At 36.6% G+C, this 12,706-nt stretch overlaps 1 protein-coding gene across 1 annotated transcript in view; it reads left to right on the plus strand.

The window, feature by feature from the left end:
- The window catches only part of LOC122816259 (lectin-like), a 97,755-nt gene that overhangs the window by 35,939 nt on the left and 49,110 nt on the right, over window positions 1-12,706 (plus strand). The window lies entirely within an intron of this gene.

A 12,706-nucleotide genomic window follows, 5' to 3' on the forward strand; every position in this document is an offset into this window, starting at 1 on the left:
GAATATATAGTTACACAGTTATGGAGAGAACATGTAACAATGATACCTTGTTTATAAAAATTGGACTGAGTGGTGGATAGTATTTGAAAAGAAATATATATATAGAGAGAGAGACTTACTTAGGATGGGAAATAAATAGAGAAAAGGAAGATAAAGGAGAATAGGCAGATAAACGTGAAAGGATTTTAATAAGAGGGAATACAACAGAATGGAATTCTATGAAAATGAAAAAGTAATATATGAGAAAAATAAGGAAAAATCAAAATCTATTATTTAAACAAAGATATTTACTATAATAAAAAAGAGGTATCAGAAATTTAGAAAAAGCAATAAAAGAGAAACATTGTGTAATAAGGAAAATGTGGGATTAAATGGTGATGTTAAGAAAAATCAAACAAAATATTGAAATAGTGCGCAATATGTTGAAGAGATGTATAAAAGAAGGAAAGCAGAGAAATTCAAATAGATTGGCAAGTTAGAAAATTCAATTTAATGAACAAACAATTAAAAAGAGAAATAGCAATAGAAAAATTAGATAAAATAATAAACAAGTTAATATATGCTCAGTAGCAGGCTTAGATGGAATTAGTTAAGAAATGTACAACTAATTCAAAAATTGGAAAAAAAAGCTTATTTGTAAAGATTTTGAATGACTGGGTTGAAGATGGTTTAAGTATAAGGAGATTTATAGTGGAATCTTAAAATTCTTATGGAAAAAGGAATAAAGAAGAAATAAAAAAATGGATACCAACAACATTAAATAATACTGACTATATGATATTTTTGAAGATTATATAGAAAAGGATGGAGAAAAATATGAAATATAACAGAAGAAAGTGTATTTGGTATTAAATATAGTGGTTGTCAGGAACTTTTAATGGTTATAAAGGAAATAGTACATGAAATTATGAAAGAAGGACAAGAAGTAAAGCTAATGGCAGGAGATGTTAATGAAGCTTTTGATACAGATATAGAGTATGAATTATTATGGAAATCTATGGATAACTACAATATTAGTAAGAAGATTAAAAGAGTTTGTATGACTGCTTATAGAAATAATAGAGTGAGGATACTAATTAATGGATGGTTAAGTAGAGAAGTAGAAATCAATAATGGGATTAGACAAGCATGTCCAATGAGTAATATTTTTTTTTTGTTTTCATTATGAATATAATAGTCAAATTAAGAGTAAGATGAGAAAAGCAGAATATGAAATAGGAAAATGTATAAAAATTCCAGTTATAATGACCTATGCAAATGATATTGTTATAACAAAAAATTATTTTGGATGGAAAGGGTAACTCGATATTTAATAATATTATTAAAGGGAATAGGGATAGATCTTAATAAAGAAAAGGTCAAGGAATAGGGAACAGTAACTGGATAGTAGGTATACAATTTTCTACAACTGAAATAAAGATTTTTGGAATAGAGTTTGTCATTAATGAAATAAAGAAAAGACAATGAGAAAATATAATACAAAATATAAAAGAATTATATGTATTATGAAAAAACATATAAATTATCTTATAAAAATAAATCAAATTTGGTTAATTCTGTGTTGATATGCAAAATTACATATTTAGTAAGTGTTTTTATGAGTCCAAAAATATACAAGAAGAAAATAATGAAAATTATTTTTTTTCTTTTATATGGGGTTTGCTATTGAATTTGGCAAAAAGAGGAGCGCTGTACAGTAATAAAGAAGGTGGTGATTTAAGATTAATACATCTAATAGTATTTGCAGCTTCTTTAAATTTATATAAAAAAATAATATGGATAAAAAATAAGGAGAAGTCAGTGGGAAATGTATTTGATTGTAAGTTATAGATATGTAGGAATAGGTTAGTTCTAATACAAGAAAAAAGAAGATTATAATGAACAAGTGCAAAATTATTTAGAAAATATAAGAATATGGAAGCTAAAGATTGATGATCTAAAAAAAAAAAAGAAAATCTGGTACGGTGAGATAATGAATCAATCATTTTGTATTAATCCATGGGAAAAGTTACAAGAAGAAAAGATACAAACTATTAAAGAAAGAAATAAATGGTGTAAAAATTGAGTAGAAATTCAAGATTTTTTATGGAAGATAACTATGAATAAACATCCTTTTAAAAGTAACATGCCATATATAATGAAAAATAGAAGAGTCTGCTTATATTGTGGTGAAAAGGAAATGGCCAAACATGTTTTTAACAAGTGAAAGAGTGGGAAAGTTATGGAAAAAACTGTGTGAAGAAAATTTATTTGGAAAGATAAAAGAAAAAGATATACGTGTGGATGGGATAGTGTATAGATATTATTAAATAACAAAAAAGAGGAAACAATAAGAGGAGATAAAATAATAGGATCATAGGATCATAGGAGGTTACTAGCCTAATGGCCCTGGGATACTTACAAGCCTAACCAAGATTTTATCCCAAAAAAGAAACCTTAGTCAGCACCTGTTGCCCCTGTCTGTGAGGGACATAGGTGGAACCCTTGGGACAAATTTGTGGTTTCCAATCCACTCATCAAGGTTACGCTTGAAGAGAGTCAGTGAGGTCCTTTATTTGATGTGTATGGGAAGTCTAGTCCACAGACAGGGCAGCCTCTGGGAGACACCCCTTTCTCTCCAGCAGGTTTTGTTGATATCACATGATAGATTTAGGCTTTTCAAATCCGTAATGTGCAAGGAATTAGACTTATAGATATGGAGCATCTCTAGTAGGTTGGGGTCCAAGATTGCCTTGTAGGTGAGACACACATCACCTCTGAGCAATCAGTACGATACTGAGTAGAGTGATAGTGATTTGAGCCTGTCCACATAGGACAGGTGTTGGAGGCCATGGATTCTCTTTGTGAGGTACTTCTGTGGTCTTTCCAGTTGGTGCAGGTGTTTGGAGAGGTACATACCAAATGGGGCTTTATACTCAATTATTGGCCTAATGAGGGAGGAGAACAGAGTGGTAATAACCTCCATTTTTCTGGATGCAATCCCTTTACTTATGAGATGAACCAAGTAAAAGGCTTTTCTGAACACTGCCGCTACATGATGGTTGAATGTGAGATTGCAGTCAACCTGTGTACCCAGGTCTCTCACCACATGTTGTGTGCTTAGGAGGGGGTTGCTGTTGATATGGTAATCAGTAGGGGGCCATGTTTTTGCCAAATGATATGATAATACTTTTTTTGTGTTTAACTTAAGGCCATGGCTTTGGCACCAGTCATTTGTTGCTGTGAGACCCTCTTGTAATATGTTAACATCATCTGGTGAGTCAATGACAGCACCCAACTTACAGTCATTCACAAACTTGATCAGCCACAGGTCTGTTGTCTTTGCCTGGATCTCTGAGAAGTAGATGCCAAACAGTAGGGGTCCCAGGACAGATCCCTGGGGAACACTACTAGTGACAGGTCTGCTGTTGGAGGTGGAGGCACCTATTTTGACCCTATGGGTCCTATTAGTGAGCCAGTTGGCCACCCACCTGATGAGATAAGTATTTATGCCAAGTTGTGTTAGCTTTTCGATAATGGCCGAGTAGGGGATTGTGTCAAAGCCTTTGGCCATATCAAGGTAAGCTATATATACTGACTTTCCCTTATCCAGGGTCTTAGTGACAGTCTCAAAGAAGTCAACCAGGTTCAACAGGAAAGATCTGCTCTTGATGAATCTGAACTGGGTGGCGTCAATTGCTTAGAGATTGCCTATATCCTTTTTTATGAGATCCATAATAATATGCTCCATGGCTTTACAGATCAGACTTCTCAAGCTAATGGGGGTGATAGTTACCACAGTCAGTAGTGGCACCACCTTTGTGCAAGGGAATGACAATGGCAGTTCTCCAGTCTGCTTGAATGAAGCCTACACGTAGGTTGTGGTTGAATAGGTTGCTCAATGGCAAAGCTAGTTCTTGGTGGAGGTAGTGCAGAATACAACCTGGGATACTAACTTGTCCCATGTTAACTGTCTTCTTTGCCTTGGATAGGGTCTTTAACACTTGATCTATGGAGATGTGAGGTGTGGGACAAGTATTGGGGATGTCAAATGGGCCTTTGGGGGGTCAATGGGTGAATTTAGCTCTGAACCTATCTGCTAGTAGGTTGGCTAAATCAACAGGATAAGTGGAACCATTAAGTACTACTTAGAAACAAACATGGGCTTTGCCATGGAGGTTCCTGATGTAACTGAAGAAGACTTTGTGGTTCCCTTTGTTTCAGAGGCTAGTTTCCATTCATAATTGACTTTGGAGGTTTTCACTAGTGAACTAATTTGCTTTTTGAGGCTAAGGAGGGAGTTTTTCCAATTTGGAATTTGTTTCTTTTTACCCTTGGACAACAGTTTCTTCCTTTTGTTGTAAAGCCTTTTGATAGAAGATGTCCACCAGACAGGTTTGTGTTTCCTTGAGGAGCAGGTTTTGGTTCTGTTGGGTATGGCTGAGTCCATGCAGTTGTACAGGTGCTTGCATACTGCATTGGTGTGCTGTTCAGCATAGTTGTCTGCATCCTGTGAGGGAGGCAGTGGTGTGAAGCTACTGATACCCTCCCTTAGGAGGTTGCAGTCATCTTTTGAGAAGTTTTTTGCCTTGTTATGGCTGAGGGGAGGAGGGTTGGGCAGGATAGAAACTTTGAATGAGACAGACCAATGATCTGATCTCACCAGGGAAGAACATACTATAGGAGTGGTGCAGCAGTCACCCATGTTGATGAAAACCAAGTCCAGAATATTATCTCCCCTTGCGGGGGATAAGATAAGCAGGTCTAATGCATTAGAATGGATGAAGTCAAGGAATCATTGGATGAGTGCATTAATGCAGGAATAGTTCACCCAATCTATGGTGAGGTAGTTGAAGTCACCAAGGATCAGGGTGTTACGGGTTACCTTGATGGAATTAATTAGGTCCAGGTAGGAGGACTGGGTGTCCTGAGTCATGGAGGGGGTCTATAGCTGGCTATAACTTGGATGGGTGTCCTGTCAACTGTCAGCTGCACCTGGAGTAGTTCCAGTACTTCATGCTGGCAAACCAGTCTGGAGGTGTGCCTGTCTTTAAGGAAGATAGAGACTCCACCATCCTTAGTCTTCCTGACCTCATTTTGGGGTCAGTGTGTGTGGAATGAGGTATAACCTGGTAAGGCAGGGATGGTCTATGCAGCCCTGAGCCACGTTTCTGTGACTGCACAGACGTTGGTATCTTTTGGTGTGAGGAAAGCCTCCAGTGAGTGCATTTTCAGGTTAAGGCACTTAGCATTAAGCCGCATGACCTTCAGTTTGCTTTTTGACAGATCTTTTATGTTGGAAGATTTGTCTTTGGAATATTGTCTAAAAAAGGCACAATGGGGGAGGCAAGAGCCTTGGCCAGGACCTGGAATCCTATGGGTGCCAGGTGGAGGCCATCTTGGCAAAGCATTGAGGCCTGTCAAGCATGTCCTCACAGGCAGACAGATACTGGATCCCTTTGGAATAACACCAGAAACTAAGCCAATTGTTGAAGTCAATTATTTTTTGTTGGCATTGTGGTACCATTCTTGGTGAAGGTAGGATGCTGTTTAGGGCTAGGATCATACCTGCCTGGGTCACATACTCTGAGAGCTCAATCATGTCTCTCTTCATATAGTCCAGGGAGGTACATCTCAAGTTATTCACACCAACATGGCAATGACAGAGTCATACTTGTACCTGTTGTGGAGAGACTTAAGTGCATGCATGATGTGGCAGATTTTGGCACCTGACAGACAACTGACTGTGACCTTCTCCTTGTTGAGCCTGGTGAGGGGGATATTGGTGTACCTCACAACTGAGTCACCGATGACCAGTATGTTTGGTTTAGTGTTATTTCGTATGGGTTGCTATGCCTTATGGACTGTGTTTGTGAGTGACTCGTGTGTTGTCTGCTTTGTGCGATGTATTTGGTGTTGTGTGTGGAATGCTTGTGAGAGTGTTTTGGAGTTCTCTGCTGTTTAGGTAAGTTTTTATTGAGGATCTCTGCATAGCTGGGTGTATGTTGTGCTTGGCTATGTGATGTAGGTGGTGTGGTATTTGTGCTGGCAATCTCCTGTTTGTCAGGAGTACTGACTGTGGCTCAAGAGAGTATGGATTCAAGGTTACTGATGTAGATGCATTTATTGCAAGTAGAGGAATTAGGTGCTAGGAGAAGAAGGCTGTCATTGAACATTAGGCAGTTGCTATACTGTCTCAGTATGCCCATGTCGACCAGGCTGGCTGAAGAAACTGATGGGAATTGTTCATACATAGTGTTCTGAATACTTGGGAGGACTTATGGAGACAGGGTTTTGATAAGGGTTTGTCCACAAGAGCATAGACCACAAAAACCTTCTTAAATATAAAATAACTGGCCTGAAGCCCAATTGCTAAAACCAAAACTAAGAGGCTTAGCATAACAGATAAATTTAACCAGGCAACTAACCAGCAGTAATAAATGCACTTGAACACTTAAGAGTGACCAGCAAAGCTAAATAAGGTAATAAACTATGAAGAACACAATTACAGTAAAAGCAGCTGAATAAAGTGTATTTTTTTCTTTTATTAAGTGGAGAGGGAGGAAACATAAGAATTTCAAAATTAAGAAACTGGGGGGGGGGGGGTTGGCCTTTCCAAATTCTCTCTCTGTACACAGTAGACTGAGCAGATGAGATGGGTCTGGGAGGATTGTCCAAGATCAAAGAAGCAAGGGGGTAGACCTTTCTAAATTATCTCACTGTATTCAGTTGAGTGAGCAAATGAGATGGGACTGAGAGGAGTATCCAAAATCAAATTTACAGCATGGGTGGACATTTCCAAAGCCACCAGGTTTAAGAATACAACAACAGTTGGAGAGGAGGGTGGGAAAAACAGACAAAATGCAGACACAGACCAGCAAAATACAATCAAGCAAATAAATAGATGCAGTACAGTTTGCAAACAGAGACCAGCAATATACAGTCAAGCAAATATATAAATGCAGTACATAAATGTTAGCTATCACTGAAATGGATCAAGCGCAAAAAAGTAGATTTATATCAGCTTTGGATCCATATGGTTATAGAATCAGTCACAGCCAGCTAGGAAGCAGCTCTGCTACCGAGCACAATTTCACGGAAATGTAACTTTTTATACCAGTAATATAAAAGAAAAGTTGGACCCTCAGGCAATCAGATAACACAAACAGGTGTTGACCAGTAGCTTATATTTTATGTTGCATGGGTTATTTGCAAAGAAAGACTTAGTAAAATTTTGTTTAATGGGAAATGGGTCTTTCCAGCAGTTATAAAAATAATCAAATGGTGGCTGTGGTAAAAGGAGTGGGGGTCTGGAAAAAAAGACATTGTGAGTGATTCTTCATTATAAATGTTGGGGATGGCAGAAGTGAATATGTAGACATGTAAATATATGCAATATTGGTGTAAATACATTGTGAATAGAATACAAATAAGAGACCCCTACTATTTTGATACATACCATAAGATCTTTTACATCCACCTGAGCTACCACCAGCAAATGGGGCCTTGGTATAATGTCTCATATGAAGAATGTTTCAGTTAAATGGCATGAACCTCATTTGAATACACTTTTCTTTTCTTATACACATCTTTGTAAAATTATTCTTTCTACTGCATGTTCTACACTGTTGGTTAAATGTAAGACACTTCTTTCTCTAGTCTATGTATAGCCATGCCTAGTACACAGGGCTTAAATTTCAACAGCACAGTACTTCTGCACCTTGTGGCTCTTGTTCTCATCTCTATTACTGTTATAATGGAGTCTCACACTAGCTCACCTTTTTTCCATGTCATCTGATTCATAGGGTAGCCATTTGAAATGTGGGAACCTCTAGTGCAAGTCCTGAAGCACAGAGACTGAATGACTGAAAAAACAAACTTACATATACCAAGTCTGAAATGGCTATTTCCTGGAATATTCCCTTTTAGTAGAGTTATGGTGCACTTGGAGTTGGTATATATATATATAAGTTTGTGGGGGGGGGGGGTGTAGGGAGCTTGACCCTGGAAAAAAGTTTATAAGAGAAGAGTGTTGCTCAAGATTCACTCTTTTTGCAGTTTTGGTCTTTTTTCATTGTGACAGAACTCAACATTTCAAGTGCTAACATTTCAAAAAGTATCCAATTCACATTCTATCTTGTGCAATTCTATTTCTACAGTTAATTATTTTAACTGTGTACTTGTAATTGTACTCACTCTATGTACACCCACAACTTTTACTAAGATTAGACCCGCTCCTCTTCATCGTCTACCATTTGTTTCATCATTTCTTCTACCACAAGCTAATCTGTCCCTCATTAATGAACCACAGAACTCACCAAATTCATGGTCTTTGGCTTGATTCTTTAGCTCAATAAAATAATAGTCTGTTAAGGACCTTAAATCCTTGTAATGAACATGTATTGAATAAATTGTATGTTCTTTTTAGGCTCACAGTAATTCCTAAACTCCTATATGGTTGCTGTTATTTTATCTTTTTCCTTTTTGAGAAAGGTAAAAGTATTAAATCCCTTTGAAGATACTTCCCCAGCAATTGCAGAAATATTGTACATTGTACCTTTTCAGATATTAAGGGTGGTGCAGTGGGGCAGAGGTTAATGTCAGCTCACAGCAAGAGATTCTCCAGTTTGATTCTTGGCTGGGGTGCCTTCTGTGCGGAGTCTGCATGCCCTCCCTGCATTTGGGTGGGTTTCCTCCGGCTACTCCGGTTTCCTCCAACATTCCAAAGACATGCTTTCTGGAGCATTTCTTCTTGGCCCTCCACTAAAATAGGCTCTGTCCTAATCTGACCTTCCAGGTCAACAAATGTTAAAATAAATAAATCTCAACTCTTCTGCTTACAGTAAAAAATAAACTGAATTTCTGGATCTAGAGGTTCCAGTCTTCTGTTCCTGAGCTTCCAGTCTTCTGTTAAACTGCCTTGCAGCAAGATACTTTATAAAAGTATTAAATGCCTTCTGTGCTCCTTCCCCAGCAGTATGCAGAAATAAGGCACACTGCACCATTTCAGACATCTCAGTGCTTTTGCTCACAGTGAGGAATGGATTACATTTCTGTATCTGGAGATTCCAGTTTTCTGCAAAACTCTCTTGCAACAAGATAAATCCTGTTAGATATAGCTGGACCATTTTTCTAACTAAAAATTATGCTTCTGTACTTCTAAACACTTAAATATGTCAAAAACAGATATTTCTTCACTTTGACACTATATGTCACTTAGATATTTCTCATTCAAGAAATGATAGCTGCACTGTGGATGTATTACTACCTTCTGTGAAGTCTTTTCTCTGTCTTCTTCTGTAAGCAAGTATGCCCCATTGCACACAACTTTTTGTAGCTAGGCATTCTCATATTTAAACATATATATATCGAAATACAGACTCCAGAGGGAAAATATTTTTGATTACCCGGTCTTTGAATTTCCAGTGAGAAATGTGTTACCAGTTTACTGACACTACAGGAAAGTGCAGTTATATAACAAATATTTTGTCTTTTATCTTATACTTTTTCTGTTGTCAGTATAATTTCTGATCAAAATAAGCCATGACAGAATCAGGCAAGCCAAAACCATGACACTTTAAAGGCAAGTTTAAAGCTTACAGAGGCAAATGTGTGAAACTTGTTAAATGCAATAAAAAGGCAAAGTAAAGATTTTGCTGATTTTATCAAGCAGATATCAGACACCTGTGGTCTATTATTGTTTGTAAGTATTTTATTAGATTTTATATCAGTGGCATAGTTTTACTCTAGATTAAGTACATGAAACACATTCTTGATATTAGAAAATACTGCAAGAAGAGCAATGCTCTTTGCAGGGCCTCTCAAACAGCCTGTTCAACCCATTGTTTATTGATACTTTAATATTTAGTTATTTGATTGTATATTTGATCTCTGCAGCACTACTCAAGTCATTAGTTAGTTAAACCTTCACACAGAAGCTCTAGGGTTCCTATTATTTAATCTGAAATTCATATTATCAAACAACATTTTGAATGTCAAGCCATTCTGACTGAGATCGTATTTCTGTGGGGATCAGGAATTTGCCCTTTCCATACTATAGTGTGATCTTGGAGTTGGTATATATATATATATATATATATATATATATATATATATATATATATATATATATATATATATATATATATATATATATATATATATATATATATAAAATTAGCAGGGGGATATGGGGGTGCAATCCCCCACATGAGGGGGCTCGATGAATGGCATTTCCAGTGAAGTGCCATTCGATTATGTGTATCTTTGATTAAATAATATAGACCTGAACCTCTATACTAAATATGTTTTTGTTATTAGTACCTTAGAGACTAACAGGAGATGATACCATCAATTAATGTGATGACCTGCTAGGCCATATAAAAATCAATGTTGCTTTTAGCTAAGAGTAGTCTTTCCTGGTCAGTGCAGTAAATATGCTGTAAATGCATCCTTAAGTTATTTAGTGCAGTGATCAGGGAAAATAAGTAAATATGCTAGGGATAAACATGCTATAGATGTATCTGCAGCTGTGCCTACAGATATAGGGAAGTATATACAAATACATGCATACATGCCTTTACAGGGTGACATAAGATACAGGGATGTATATACAAATATATGCATACATGCCTTTACAGGCTGACATAAGAAATAGGGATGTATGTACAAATACATGCATACATGCCTTTACAGGCTGACATAAGATATATGGATGTATGTACAAATACATGCATACATGCCTTTACAGGCTGACATAAGATATATGGATGTATCTACAAATACATGCATACACGCCTTTACAGGCTGACATAAGATATGGGGGTGTATATAAAATACGTGCATACATGCCTTTACAGGCTGACATAAGATATAGGGATGTATGTACAAATACAGGCATACATGCCTTTATAGGCTGACATAAGATATAGGGATGTATCTACAAATACATGCATACATGCCTTTACAGGCTGACATAAGATATAGAGATGTATGTACAAATACGTGCATACATGCCTTTACAGGCTGACATAAGATATAGAGATGTATGTACAAATACGTGCATACATGCCTTTATAGGCTGACATAAGATATAGGGATGTATGTACAAATACAGGCATACATGCCTTTATAGGCTGACATAAGATATAGGGATGTATCTACAAATCCATGCATACATGCCTTTACAAGATGAGATAAGATATAGAGATGTATGTACAAATACATGCATACATGCCTTTACAGGCTGACATTTGCACAACTACTGTTGTCTGTATTCTTGTTGTGCATATAATGTCTGATTCTCACCAACAGATTTTTACTTTATCACAGAATTGTACAGTTACACTCACTTTACTTTTAGTCTTTTTACATGAATTCATATGTGGGTTTGTTTTTACTGTATAATTTTGCTGATAGAAGCTCTTTACTTCAGTCATCCTATTCATTTAATACCCATATTCATTCTTTGCTGCAGCATTTTACTTTCATTTTGTTGTAGTTCATCAGCCAAGTTTATACTTCGACAAAAAGAAAATGACTGCTTTAAGCATTTTAGACCGTAACCCCTGCATCACCTTAGTAATACTTTCTAACCCTAGCCCTACCCCTAACCCCAGCACTAACCTTCCATTTTACCTTAAAAAAAACCTTCCTATAAGACTAGCACTACATCAGACAAACTTGGACACACAAACATGCACCAATGTACACTACCAAAATCAAAATTACATCTATCCCCTTACCTAACCATGACCCTAACCCTAAAATGCACACACTCACACACACACACACACACACACACACACACACACACACACACACACACACACACACACACACACACACACACACACACACACACACACAAGCACATAATATGTATTCCCTTATCCAATCTGACTCTAAACTTAACACCCAACCATAAGTACAAGCACACTTACCCCCTTCCAAACCCCACGTATCTGTCTCTGAAATATGCCTTCAAGATGTCCAATGTTTGACAATCTGTATCACCCCTTGCATTTATTGACCAAATATATGTTTGACAACACTCAAGGAAAGCATATATAAATATATTTATATAAACAAATTGATATAGATAGAGATATAGAGATACACCAACTGCAAGGTCACATAATTATGGGAAAGTAGAAATACATGTAAAACCAACATGTTGACCTTATAGAAGCAAGCCAGAAAGTTGCACACTAATTGTCTATCAAACAAGTACCAGTTACTAGTGTTACATAAACAAGTTTGGCTCTTCTTATTCTGAGCTACCTCACCTTGGAAAAAGAGTGGTTTCCTACTGTGGCAAATTCAGTTTGGGGTGACCAAACTTGTTGACTCCAGTTATCATATTGGCCTGGGCTAATGATATATTATTTTCTTTCTTTCTTTAGTATATTTGGAAGTTCTTATTTTATGATTTTGACTTAAGTAGTATATACTCATCTTTAGTAAGCAAAGAACAAACAAGTCACAATAATGCACTGGGGTGTCAGCAGTTATTCCCTATTTAACATTAACGTTTCAATTAATAAGATGCGATTTTCATATTTTCTGATTCCAAATGCAAATAAAACAGTGTTAAAATGATAACTGACACTATTATATCAAACAATCCATTCTGCTTTGGAGTCTAGTGTATATAATTAAAATAAAATGCAGTTAATACATGTTTATAATATTAGGGATACATCTGTGCAATTATTCAGTTTCTTTT

Source organism: Protopterus annectens, chromosome 12.part0 (assembly GCF_019279795.1).
Source record: "Protopterus annectens isolate FY-2018-M chromosome 12.part0, PAN1.0, whole genome shotgun sequence".
Lineage (NCBI taxonomy): Eukaryota > Metazoa > Chordata > Ceratodontiformes > Protopteridae > Protopterus > Protopterus annectens.